This window comes from Eschscholzia californica, unplaced genomic scaffold (assembly GCF_041429995.1).
Source record: "Eschscholzia californica isolate CP2 unplaced genomic scaffold, dmEscCali1.0.p SCAF_2, whole genome shotgun sequence".
Lineage (NCBI taxonomy): Eukaryota > Viridiplantae > Streptophyta > Magnoliopsida > Ranunculales > Papaveraceae > Eschscholzia > Eschscholzia californica.
The window spans coordinates 55,807,720-55,821,454 of record NW_028238309.1 but is presented as its reverse complement, the minus strand read 5'-3'; the positions used below and the strand labels follow the sequence as shown (position 1 = coordinate 55,821,454).

The 13,735-nt window shown below is 33.0% G+C and overlaps 1 long non-coding RNA gene across 1 annotated transcript; it reads left to right on the top strand.

Moving 5' to 3' along the window:
• The first annotated feature begins 10,516 nt into the window (after positions 1-10,516).
• On the top strand, positions 10,517-12,901 carry LOC147559248 (uncharacterized). Its single transcript, XR_015233607.1, has 2 exons — positions 10,517-11,205; positions 11,363-12,901. It is a non-coding gene; the product is annotated as an uncharacterized LOC147559248 (long non-coding RNA).
• The last annotated feature ends 834 nt before the right edge of the window (positions 12,902-13,735 follow it).

Sequence of the window (13,735 nt, the reverse complement as noted above, 5' to 3'; positions counted from 1 at the left end):
CATTTTTTTTTCTCCTTGTTAAAAAAGATTCATAATAAAAAGACAAAATTAACCTTGCTAGCAAACAAATTTAATTTATGTATTCTTAAATTGAAAGACAAAACGAACCAAAACGATAAACCTTCCAAACCTTCTAAGATGATGTCCTAAAGTTGTTACTTTTATTTTATTTTATCAATTATTAATTTTCATATTGTAATGTAGACATTTTATCCCTTTTGGGTTGTTTTCGACCTTCGTGCTTTACTTAATTGAGTATAGTTCTTTGAAGTGTTCCTAAACAACATGTGATGATTCAGCTAATGTGCTACATACTTCCAAGATTTCTTATCAAAAGTAGTATATATATATAGGAAGCTGGAATACATATGAAAATAAATTATCTGTTTCGAAACAGTAAGATTCAAATTCTGATTTTTCCTAATAGAAAATTTTCATTGGCGAACTAAACTAGGTTTTACAAATCGAATTAGAATCATTCTGATAGCAGGTGAGTATCGTAAAGGAGTCATTCTGATAGCAAGTAAGTATCATAAAGGAGTACCATAATCTAATGAAACCGAGAAAGAACAATGACAATATTAATAATGTAAACAGTTCGTCTCAGCCTCTCAGGTAAATCTACTCTTTATTAATCTATGGAAATGACTATGACCCAATAAAAAGTTTAAATGTTGGTATGACCATATATCTTCACAACAGTTTTCATCAACTCGGAACAAATTAATAAGAATATTGAGTTCACATTCTAAATTCAGAAAAACCATTAAATACTCTCGTAGATACTACAAATATCTTGTTATTAGACTTGATGAATCAAGTGCAACATCACCCCTTCTCAAAACTTGTTGAAGAAGAGAAACAACAGAACAAACCCTAGAGATATTTGAGAAATCAACTCAGAAAATTTCACAAACAAACAAAGAAGGGCAAAATCAATGAAATACCTGACAATAAGCCGAAACCCTTCTTCTCCAACTCTCCTTCTCCAGGGAAACCCTTCCTCGCTCTGTCAGAAATCAACCCAACTACCCCCTCTCAGTTAATTTCTCTTCTCCTCAAAAAACCCTTGTTTCAACTCTCTATTTCTCTCGGTCGTTCTTTTTTTTTAATAAAAATAGAAATCGGAGATGATTTGGGCACGCCTAGTGTTTCTATATTTTGTAGAGAGCACCCAACATTTGGGCTTCTTTTACGGACGACACCCAAAGCTTTTGGCGCAAACTCTAAATTTTTCGCGCAATTTTTTCCGTGCCAATATAATGAGTATCTGCTACCATTTTTGACTCATTAACTACGATTGTTCGTAGCAAATGTCCACCAGTTGCTACGGAAAATGAACCGTAGCCGATAAACACTTTTTAATTTTTACTGTTTGTGCGTGAACGGCATTTGACACCGACGAATGTGTAGCAAATGGCCACAAAGTTTGTGGTTGTTGGTCGTTATTTGCTACGCTTACAAAATATTCATAGCAAATGGTGACTAGTAGCTACGATATTAATACCCCGTAACAAAAGGTGCGTAGCTAATGTCACCCGTTTTCTAGTGAGAGCATGGTTAGGATTGAAGATGATGATGCTCCTGCTGTTGCTAACTTGGAAACTTATATAAGTAGTGATTGCCATTGCTGAGAGAGCATGACATGTTTTTGTTTTCATCTGCTCCAACACCCAATTAATAGAGGGATTGGTGGATAAAGGAGATGGTTAGAGACTAGAGAGAGAAAGTGCGAAGGATCCATGGTAAGTTTTCTCGTTTTTGTAGTCTTATCCATTCCTCTCACATTTTAGATGAGTTTATCGAAAAAACTAAATCTGAACAAGCTAAACATAAATTCCAAGTTAAATTTTCAATCAGGAATCATAATAGATCAGTAAAGCTTTTAGAGAAAGAAAGACAATAGAGAGAAGATAAAAATGTAAGAAGACAAATGATTCATTAGGAGTTTTAATCTTCTTTTACCATTTATTAGACAGAGGTTGGTTATTTTTGGGACCGACGAGAAAGAAATGAAAAAAATCTCAGATTTAAGAAGAAGAAGAAATGGAAAAAATCTCAAATTTTAGAGGATGGGTATTAAGGAAAACAAAAAAGCAAAGTATTTTTTTTTGTTGAACAAAAAGCAAAGTATTAAGTTAAGTGATGGTTTAATAAAAAAGAGTTTATTTTTGAATTTATAAAAACAGAAGGCCAAAATAGAAATTTGTCACAAACCATAGGGCTTATTCTACCATCCACTTTTTGGCCCTATGGAATTTTGGTTTTCTATTTTTATAAATTCAAAATGAGCTATTTTTTATTAAACCGTGAGTTAACTTTAATATCTTGTTTTTTTGTAACTCTTAACAACTATTTCTTGGAATTCTTAGGAACTAGTAATTCTTTCTCTAAAAATCATAGGCCCCCTATATCCTTTTCCGTCCACTTTATCGTCATATATTAATTTTTGTTTTTCTCATTACCAGTTCTACCCTGCCCACTTTATTTTCTACAACATTTATGGTTCCAAGAACATTAATTATTAAGTTCAATTAGTTCATTACTAAAGTTCTTGGAACTCTTAATAACTATTTTTTATTAATTTGAAAATAGTTTCTTTTTTCTCTCTTTATTAGCTTCAACATCTCTTACCTAGATCTTCATCATCAATATTTACTCATCAAGCTACTAAACTCTTTCCAAAATCAAACCATTCCACCAAAACCAACAATAGTAAGTAAGTAAGTAAGTGGGTATTTCAAAAAGCCCTAATCTAGAGAGAAAATATAGTGAATCAAGAAAATCAACTAATCAACCAATTAAATAAGGAAGGAACCTAATAATCTCTGTAATAGCGAACCTAGCATAAATAAGAATCAATAGTTGAACCATTATCTTCCTCATCTTTAAAGAGTGATCAGATGGAAATTTGTAGTGGTATAATGTACCCACAATGATTCCCATAATAGCTAATCATTCTCATCATAGCAAATCCTTTTAAAACACAGTAGTAAAATGTAGAATGATGATGATGATTATGATGCTGAGAAGAGATGTTGAAGATGAAGAAGAAGAAGAAGAAGATGATGATGATAAAAAGAGATTTTTAAGATGATGAAGATAAAAAGAGATTTTGAAGATGATGATGGTGATGAAGGTGGAAAATGAGAAGAAGTAAAGATAATGGAGGAGATGAAAAAATTAATTAGGGAGAAAAAGAACCAATTGTTGAGAGAGTTTTTTTTATTTATTAATGAATGACATGACTTGTTGATTAATGATCTTAAAACTATAAATATTGGGAGTAAAGTCAGAAGGGTAAAATCGATAACAAAAAGGAAAAATAATTAATGTTTACGGTAATTAAACAAAAAAGTGATTTAGAAGTGTATTATCTTTAGGGGTTCATTTTGGAGGGTTGGTCATCTTTAGGGGGTCAAAATAGAATTAATCCTTATTTTATTTTTCAATTTTGATCGGATCCATGGATTTTTTTTTGATGAAAGGATCGGATCCATGGATGACATTTCTTTCAGATGTTTATATATGGCTTGATAAAAAAAGTGGGTCGAGAAGCTCGAACAAGACAAGTTGCTGACGTCATGTACACAATTTGTCATGTCCCATCATTCAGGCCACTTTACATTATCATCCAAGTGAACTATAGGCTTCTTGTTAACTTTCTTTTTTGTTGAAAGGCAACTATTATATTAAACACGCAAAATGTCATTACAATACATAGAAACTATAAAATAAAGTATATTGCTCGCTCCAAGTCTTCGATTTATTCTTCTTTCCAGTCCATTTAGTTAATTTATCTGCAGGAGAATCGAATTTTCTATTCGTGTATTTGAATTGCACCCTTTCAATCTTTCGTTTGACTTATAGGCATCTTGTTAACTGATCTAAGAATTAGTATTTTTCCATCACAAAAAATAATTTAAAAATAAAGTAAATCTCAATCGGCAAATGAGAGTAACAAAAATATGAATTCGGTGGACTCAAGAAAATTAAAAAATTGAACTTCGATTGGCGATATACGCATCTACTTGTACTAAGAAAAGAAAATTAAGACACAATTATCTTTGTTTTCAAAACGGAAAAGAGAGGGGGATCGAAATTTTGGGGGTGAAAGTGGCGTGAATTGCCACCAATCCTAGGATTCACGTCACTTTCTCTCTCTTGATGAAATCAACGGGAATGCAACCCGTTAGATGGGGATTCACGCCACTTTCACGCCAAAACTGTCCGTCCCCATATCACTGTTGTTGTTTTTTATGAAGATCTTTGTTTTTTACACAATAAAGATCACTAAATTATAAAATTGAATTAGTTAAAAAAATAGTCTCCACCTCATTGAATTGTCATTTAACAAAACCAACTTAAATTGATTCATTATTTTCACTTTTTAAGAAAAGGCATTATTTTTTTTAATATCTGAAGGAGCAGATAATATAATAATTATTTCACCCACTTATTGTCGTCGGCAGGAAATTTGATTCTCTATTTTTTTTTTTGAAATAATTCTCTATGTATTGATGCCTTTAATATCTCAAGGGGTCAATAACAATCATATTTTTTTGTTGAACTATGAAATATTATTAAGAAATCAGAGTACCATTACAATACATAGTAACTAAAAAGAACGGAACATTAGACCAAGTTTTAGATCTATTCTTTTTGCGAGCCATTTAACTAGTTTGTCCACCTGAATATTAACCATTCTCTTGGTATGGCTGAATTTGACGCTTTCGAGACGGTTCCTGATTTCTTTGATTCTTCTAATGTGGATCATCGGTTGCCATTGAACAATCATTTCTCCTGCACATTTGTCATTTATAACACTATCACACACCAATGATAAATAAAGAATGAGTTATATCCTTTTGACCCTCAGTTTGTCACCAGCTTGTTTTTTGGTCCCTTATTTTTCGTAAATTCAAAATTTATCTTTTTTTGTTAACTCCATTAGTTAACTTTAGTGGTTAACTTTTTTGTTGCCATATTTCTTTAATCTCATTTTCGCTCTTTATTTTAAATATGGTTAATTTCCAAAAAAAAAAATCAACTTGGGGGTCCAAAATGAAATTAATTCTCAACAATTTTAAGAACGTAAAGCCACCTCATCTCTCCCTCCCTCCCTCCCTCTCCTCAATTTCATCACCTCTCTCCTCCACTTCATCTCTCTCGCCTCCTCCACTTCATCTCTCTCGCCATCTCATCATCTTCTTTGACGAAAGTTGTCGACCGACAAAATTTTTCAGCGATCTTCAAACAGAAAAAAGTCTTTTTATTTTTCTTTCTCTCTCCTTCCTTTCTCTTTTTCTCCTTCCTTCTTCTTCTTTTCCTTCTTTCTTCTTCCTCATCTTTCTTCTTTTTGCCCTTTCTTTGCTTCTCTTTCTCTATAAGCTCTCTCAATTCACTGTCGGCGAAGAGAAAGATCCCCTTCGTCAAACCTCTGATTTCTAGGCCTTCGTCTAGATCTGGAATCCTAGAGAAGGTCTGATGAGGGTCGACCAGACCTTCGTTTGGAGTTCTAGATCCAGACGTCCAGCTAAGGGGATCATCCACTTCGCCGGACAATGAGTAGAGAGGGAGGTAGTAGAGAAAGAGAAGAAGAAGAAGAAGAAGAAGAAGAAGAGAGGGGAAGAAAAAGGAAGGAGAAGAGGAGAGAGAAAGAAGAAGGAAAATGAGAGAAAACATAAAAATAAATTTCATATGTTTGTAGGACTCTGAAAATTTTTGCTGATCGGCGACTTTCGTCAGAGAAGATGATGAGGTGGCGAGAGAGATGAAGTGAAGAAGAGAGGGATGAAATGGAGAAGAGAGGGACGACCGATGAGATGGCTTTATGTTCTTAAAATTATTGAGAATTCATTTCTTTTTGGCCCCCAACTGATTCTTTTGGGGAATTAACCCGTTTTAAAATAAAAAGAGATTAGAGAAATGAAATCATTTTTTATAAGAAGGGTAATTATGACAACAAAAAAGTTAACCATAAAAATTAACTAGCGGAGTTAACAAAAAATGGTCAATTTTGAATTTAGAGAAAACATAAAGACAAAAATGATATTGGTCACAAATAGGAGGCCAAAAAAGTAATGACTCATTGTTCATTTTTTTTGTTGAGGGACTCATTGTTTATTTATTAGTGGTGAGTAATAGTGATTATAAATAACAAATGGGTAGGAGAAATGATTGTTATCGACCGCTTGAGATTTGAAATAAAATAATGATTTCTCTAAAAAAGTGAAAATAATAAATTAAGTTGGTCCTTTTAAATTGACAATTAAATGAAGTGGAGATTACTTTTTTGAATGATTCAATTTAATTATTTAGTAGATCTTCATTCGTGTGAAAAAGAAAGATCTTCACAAAAAACAAAGATATTCGTGTTTCAATTTTTTTTCCTTAACCCTGTAGAAACCGAATCTGTTTTTGGCAAATTTGGACAACCAAACGTTGTCCAAATCAAAATCAAGACGGACCATTGGATTCGTCTTGTTGAGGGACTCATTGTTTATTTATTAGTGGTGAGTAATAGTGATTATAAATAACAAATGGGTATGAGAAATGATTGTTATCGACCGCTTGAGATTTGAAATAAAATAATGATTTCTCTAAAAAAGTGAAAATAATAAATTAAGTTGGTCCTTTTAAATTGACAATTAAATGAAGTGGAGATTACTTTTTTGAATGATTCAATTTAATTATTTAGTAGATCTTCATCGTGTGAAAAAGAAAGATCTTCACAAAAAACAAAGATATTCGTGTTTCAATTTTTTTTCCTTAACCCTGTAGAAACCGAATCTGTTTTTGGCAAATTTGGGCAACCAAACGTTGTCCAAATCAAAATCAAGACGGACCATTGGATTCGTCTTGTCGAGTTCTTGAATTAAGACATCAAATTTATCAAAATTCGATTTCATATGAATGAGTTATCATTGATTTACTTTAGGAATATATAAAGATAACTACAACGTGAAGCTTTATTATTAGTACCGTATTGGACAAATAAGGTAGTTCTACATCTTTATATAGATTTTTTTCACATACTAATAGTAGATTCCTTGAAATAATGGGGTGTTTTGCGTGGTCTGCACCACGCAACGCTCACGCGCGTGGCGTGGGCGTATAAGGCGCATTAGAGGTGCTCGCACGCACTTTCCATGTGCGCATCGTCGCTAGGAGCGATTGAAGCCATTCATTTTTAAGACCAGAGATTTGATCCGATTGTGGAAATGTAATCAATGGATCTGGGCGACCCGACGACCGAGATGCTCTATGATATATTCATTGAGATCTGATGGTCGAAATTAAACCTGAAATCCAACAGTCAAGTGTGACTGCTGGAAACATCTATTCGTCTATAGGCACCCATACGAAGTGTTGCAAATGCTCCTATAAATACCATGAGAATTCAACAATTTAAATACATCAATTTTAGCAATTTTCTGAGCATTCATTTTCAAGTTTGTATTGCTTAGAAAGTTCCACAGACTATCAAAACTAAGATGTACCATCTTTAACTTGATAGGTAATCAGTTTTATCTTGGGAGACATACACCATTACTGTTGGTACTAATATACATAGGTAATCCTTGACTCGAATATTTGTTACATTTAATTTTCGTTTTTTTTTAATCATTGTTGTCATCTTTTTCAATTAGATTAGAGAAGATAACTTTGTTCTGATTTATCAGATAATACTCTATTTTTGTTTAAATAGAAAGATTAAGATTTGTTATATTAAAAGAGAACCAGGGGACTAACAATCTTAAGACAAATTTATAATTAGTTTTCTAATTCTTAAAATATTAACTTACTTTGTTTCTATGATAAGAGAGAGAAATGGAAACAAACGTTGAAATTGTTCGTGTTAATACTTCATCCTCGAACCATGTTGAGAACTCAGAAAAGTTCAAGGATATTGATTTCTAACGCTGGAAACAGAAGATGTTGTATTATTTAACCAATATCGGGTTGGTCAAATATCTTTCTAAAGAAAAACCTATCCTAAATGATGATGGCGACATTGAGAATGCGTCCGACTGTCCGCCGTGGAGGCATGGAAGCACAGTGATTTCCTCTGTAAGAATTATATACTGAATTCTCTTGATGACAATCTTTATAATATTTATTATATTATAGAAACCTCTAAGGAATTATGGAATACCCTCATCGACAAATATAAGACAGTGACAACGAGTATGAAAAAAAAATTCATTGTTGGTAGGTTCTTGGACTATAAAATGATTGACTCGAAACGAGTTATGTTACAAGTACAAGAACTCCAAATGTTGTTACAGGAATTGAAGGCAAAAATTATGATTGCTAATGAGGCCTTTCAAGTTCATGCTATGATAGAGAAACTCCCTCCAGGTTGGAAGAATTTCAAAAATTATTTTAGGTACAAGAACAAAAATATGGGTCTTGAAGACCTAATCCTCAAATTAAGGATTGAGGAAGATAGTCGGAGTGCTGAAAGGAGAAATCAAAAAAATCTCCAATGTTAATATGGTTGAAACAAAACCAAACCAGACTCATAAAAGGAAACGATCAAGCAAATCAAATGGTAAGACCAAAAAGAAGAAAAATACTAATGGTTGTTTTACTTGTGGAAAACCAGGGCACTTTGCAAAAGGATTGTCGGTTTTCTAAACCAGGCAGTAAACCAAACAAAGTGAAGAATCAAACTTCACTTATTGAAGATTCAGATGTTCAGAATGTATCTGCTCTCGTTACTGAAAATGAAGACATGGTCGATGTTGTGGTTCAGAAATTTGAAAATATAAGCATATGTGTTGTTGTCTATGAAGTTAATCTCATTGGTAACATGAGAGAATGGTGGATAGATACAGGGTATACTCACCACATTTGTGCTGATCGAAGTTGTTCTCCACTTTCAAAGAAGCAGACAAAGAAGAGAACATGTTTATGGGTAATGACTCAACCGCCAAAGTCGAAGGCATAGGAAAGGTGGTGTTGAAGTTTACTTCTGAAAAAGAAGTAACCTTGAATGGTGTTTACCATGTTCCAGATGTAAGGAAGAATCTAGTATCTGGTTCCCTCCTTACTAAGAACGGGTTTAAACTTGTATTTGTGGCAGATAATTTTGTACTATCAAAAATAATATGTATGTGGGAAAATGATACATGTCAGGGGGTCTATTTAAACAAAATGTAACCATTGTAATGCCTAAAGCATAAAAAATTATTAATAATAAAGTTATGAGTTCCGCTTATATTGTTGAATCTTCTTCAGAAATTTGGCATAAGAGATTAGAACATGTGAATTTAAATTCAATTAAGAAATTAATAAATATGGACGTAATATCCAAATTTGAAATTGAATCTAGAAAGATGTGGCCCACATGTGTAGAGTAAAAAATGACTAAGCCTTCTTTTAAACAGTTGAAAGAAACACAGAACCTTTAGAATTAATTCATAGTGATGTATGTGATTCAAAAATTAATAGGATACGGTACATAAGGAGGATCGAAAATAGGAGATCCGGCGGTCAAGATAAGTTGCAGAAATAATATACGTGTGTAACACGTGTATGTACGTGACGGATCGAGAAGACGAGATCCGACGATCAAGAAGAATTCAGAATATATTTGAAGATACGTGAAGATATTAGAAGATATGTGAAGATATGTAACATTAGTATAATATATTCAGAATATCTCTTGTAACTATCGAAAATAGGAGATCCGGCGGTCAAGATAAGTTGCAGAAATAATATACGTGTGTAACACGTGTATGTACGTGACGGATCGAGAAGACGAGATCCGACGATCAAGAAGAATTCAGAATATATTTGAAGATACGTGAAGATATTAGAAGATATGTGAAGATATGTAACATTAGTATAATATATTCAGAATATCTCTTGTAACTATCTAATGGTAATATTAGATAGATTTTGTATTATTTCCTAGTTTAGTAATCAGAAACTAGGAAACCCTAAACCCTAAGTCATCTATAAATAGGAGAGGGTTCTAGGATTCAAACTCATCGAGTTATGTCTGACCAATGTAACCGATCAACTCCCACATACAATTGTATGTGGTGAATTATTAATAAAGAATTATTTCTCCGTGGATGTAGGTCTTGAGTATCCGACCGAACCACGTTAAATTATCGTGTCTTTATTTCATGTCTATATCTCCGATTATTATATAATCGTGAATTTAACATGGTATCATGAGCAGGTTATTTGTTCGTGTTTTAGCTTCCGCTTTCCCCAACAATTTTTATATTGTTGTGTCAACATTCCAACTATTTTTTTAGTTGTGATTACATTACTATTCAATTGCTTTGTCGATTTGTTTAACTTTTTCAAGATTATTCTTGTGATTATGTTTTATCGTCAAGCCAAAAAAAAAAAATTAAGTGAAAGAAGAAGATATTTTTGTACGAGAATAGGAAAGAAGATATTATTTACTTGATCTACTGAAGTTTGTTCAAATTCATCAAAGTAGCAGCAATGATTTCTTCTTCAACAAAGGTAACTTTCCATTAAAATTTGATTTTTTTTTCTAATTTTCTCGATTTCCTCTTATGAGACTTGACAAAACATAATTGGGGCAAATATACCCGGTGGCATATAGCAACCCGACCCTACCCGCTTCCCCATAGACTTTTCTAGTCAGATTTGGGTTTTATTAGTTGACTTAGGAACCAGGTTCACCCGACCCGATTCTTCAACCCGCTTAAATTAAAGGGACCAACCCTACCTAATAAAGACTATTTACCTTTCTTCTCACGGGAGATTCTATCCCCTATAACCCTTTTAGGGTTTGCTCGTTGGGGAAGAAAGCAATCAAGTTACTGCCTCTATTAGTCTTGTTAATGGGTGCTTGGGTATCACCAAATCGGTGCTTTAATTTTGCCATAGACCGCCAACATAGTCGTCTTGCTGCAACAACACCAAGGAAGCATTGATTTTTTTTGCTTCCCCGTTATCTTTCTCTCTTTAACAACCGATTCATCACCGGCGATTCTTGGCCGTGTTTGATTTCTATGGATCATATAAATTATCAATTTGGAGTCTCATACAGATCCCATATGATTTATCTTGTTTAATTTTTCAATTACCTTCTGATTTGGGAATCCCAATTTTGAGAAATTTCCCAATTTGGGTAAACCCTAATTTAGAAGTTCATAAATTTCCCCCAAATTCAATATTTGCGACAGTTTCTTTTCCCCACATTATTTTGTGACGGCATCAGATCAGTGACAGTTTGCAAATGTCACTGTTTTCCATCTAAAGGAAAGTGACACTATTTGCTACTGTCACTAATGTTACAGTTTTTTTTGCGACAAAATACTTATTTCACAAATCTGTCGCAACTATACACTGTTTTTTGCTACAGTTTTGTGTGAAATTTATTCGACATAGTTCATCTGTCGGAAATTTATTTTGTGACAGACTTCTAATGTCACCTATATCCAACTTTTTCTAGTTGTGACACAACCTTTTCTGTCACTTTCTCTTCTATTTGTGACACTAAAATAGACTAATTTAATCTATTTTGACTTTTCTTTCCGGATAAACCCGTGACATTTCCAAAGTCATACTTTGTTTATGACGATTTTATTTCTCTACCAAAATATTGGACTTTCTCTTCAACGGAGAAAGAATTCCTATTTTGGATTTTAATTCCGGAATTCAACCCGCGAAATTTTCATAATCACATATTTTTCATGATTATTTTCTTTCTTCCAATTATATTTTGGACTTTTTCTTACCACAAATAGAATATATCTATTTTGACCTATATTTCCGGATTCTCCCGTGACATTTTTCAACTCATACTTAATCTATGATGACTTGTCTTTCCTACCAAATAACATTTTGGAATATTTCTCCAACGAATAGAATATCTTTTCAATGAATAGAATATCTCTATTTTTTCGGAATTATATCGATCTTGCATATTTTTGGCAATGAATTTAATGTCGACCATCTTTTTGGTTGTTTCTTCTCCAATATTTTTTGGCAATTACGACAATGATTTCTTGTCGATTTTAAACAAAACAACATTATTTTGTTGTCACTACTAAAGTTCATACTTGACGTTTTTATACGACAAGAATTGATTATCACAACCTTTCAGTTGTTGACATTTTCTTCATACAATGACCAACTTTACATACATGAGAAAAAACACATGTAGTTTCGTTGTCATTGATTTTCGCTCAATTTTTTGACCGCAACTACCAACCTTTTGGTTGTGACTTAATCATCGTTCAATCATCTTCCAACGCATCCACAATCCAAGAGTTGCAAGAAGACAAATGCGACGAATCAAGAAGTATTTCCTTTTTTCTCTCTCCAAGTCGGACACTTCAAAATTTACGTGCTCCAACTTGCGGGGGGGTAATAGGATACGGTACATAAGGAGGATCGAAAATAGGAGATCCGGCGGTCAAGATAAGTTGCAGAAATAATATACGTGTGTAACACGTGTATGTACGTGACGGATCGAGAAGACGAGATCCGACGATCAAGAAGAATTCAGAATATATTTGAAGATACGTGAAGATATTAGAAGATATGTGAAGATATGTAACATTAGTATAATATATTCAGAATATCTCTTGTAACTATCTAATGGTAATATTAGATAGATTTTGTATTATTTCCTAGTTTAGTAATCAGAAACTAGGAAACCCTAAACCCTAAGTCATCTATAAATAGGAGAGGGTTCTAGGATTCAAACTCATCGAGTTATATCTGACCAATGTAACCGATCAACTCCCACATACAATTGTATGTGGTGAATTATTAATAAAGAATTATTTCTCCGTGGATGTAGGTCTTGAGTATCCGACCGAACCACGTTAAATTATCGTGTCTTTATTTCATGTCTATATCTCCGATTATTATATAATCGTGAATTTAACAAAAATAGTTCAAACAAGAGGATGAAAGAAATATTTCATCACTTTCATAGATGATTCCAAAAGATTTTGTTATATTTACTTATTAAGAAGTAAAGATGAAGCAATTGAAAAATTTGAGTTTTATAAAACAGAAGTGGAAAATCAACTTAATAAAAAGATTAAGGCAATTCGAAGTGATAGAGGAGGAGAATATGAATCTCCTTTTGTTGAAATATGTGCAAAGAATGGAATCATTCATCAAACAACCGCCCCATACACCCCTCAACAAAATGGGACTGCTGAGCGTAAAAATAGAACTTTCAAAGAAATGAGAATGCATTGTTGTTAAGTTGTGGTTTACCTCAGAACTTGTGGGGGTAGGCTATCTTAATAGCCAACCACTTATTAAATAAGTTACTCCATAAGAAAACAGGAAACATTTCTTAGGAGTTGTGGAAAGGAAGTAAACCATCCTTTAAATACACAAAAGTGTGGGGGTGCCTTGATAAGGTACTAGTTCCCTCTCCTAAAAAGGTTAAGATATGACTTAAAACTGTAGATTGTATTTACATAGGACCATCAATTAATAGCGCTGCCTATCGTTTTCTAGTTCACAAATCGGATATAACAAATATCCATGTAAAAACCATTATGGAATCCACAAATGTAGAGTTCTTTGAGCATGTCTTTCTATATAAACAAAATCAGGAAATACACTCTGAAACAAAAAAAAAAGAGATCAAATTTCAGAACCATCAAAATCCCCATTTGGTTCCGCTTAAAAAAAGCTTAAAGCCAGCTTTTAGCATATTTTAAGCGCTTATTAAAAACTTAGCGCGTTTGGTAGCTTATTTTAAGCT